This window comes from Austrofundulus limnaeus, unplaced genomic scaffold (genome assembly GCF_001266775.1).
Source record: "Austrofundulus limnaeus strain Quisiro unplaced genomic scaffold, Austrofundulus_limnaeus-1.0 Scaffold1, whole genome shotgun sequence".
NCBI lineage: Eukaryota > Metazoa > Chordata > Actinopteri > Cyprinodontiformes > Rivulidae > Austrofundulus > Austrofundulus limnaeus.
In genome coordinates, this window is record NW_013952403.1 from 534,522 (window position 1) to 535,145 (window position 624).

Below are 624 nucleotides of genomic sequence, written 5' to 3' on the forward strand. Positions count from 1 at the left end.
TCTCCTGAGCTCCCGGGGCGTCTGGCGGACCGTCTTTAAATAGATAAGCACTGTACGCCAGAGAGAGGTCGTGACCTGCGAGCAAGGTGGTTTTCTGAGTCTGTCTCCGAGGGTGATTCAGCAAAACACTCCCTGTAATCGCTCTCTGAGTTAAAGGAAGACAGGACGGGCAGATTACTTACTGGGTTTTATCTTTCTCACCGTGAGGTTGGCAGAAAATGTCACGTTGAGAATATTTGTTATAYACCAAAAGTATTTTTTTTTAGCAAAGATTACCCCTCGCCTGCTGTAATACCAGACTGTTCTATTAGAATTTCGCAACTTTGAGAAGTAATCTGAAATAATTCTGATAAAAGGGGAAAAAAAAAACAAGAAAAACTTCCCCTTAAACCATAAAAATATAAAGTTGTATCTGTGTTATGCAAAAAAAATTAGACTCAAAAATGATCTGGGACCACATTTTAGCATTTCCCATAATTGTATTATCTTCATATTATTTCAGTAATTTATGACTATTTTTTTCTCCACAACAAATCTATTCATGTTCTTTAACAATTTTATAGTTTTTTTTTTAGGAATATAGACATTTTTATATGCTACCATTAGAGACTTATACTCTAATAC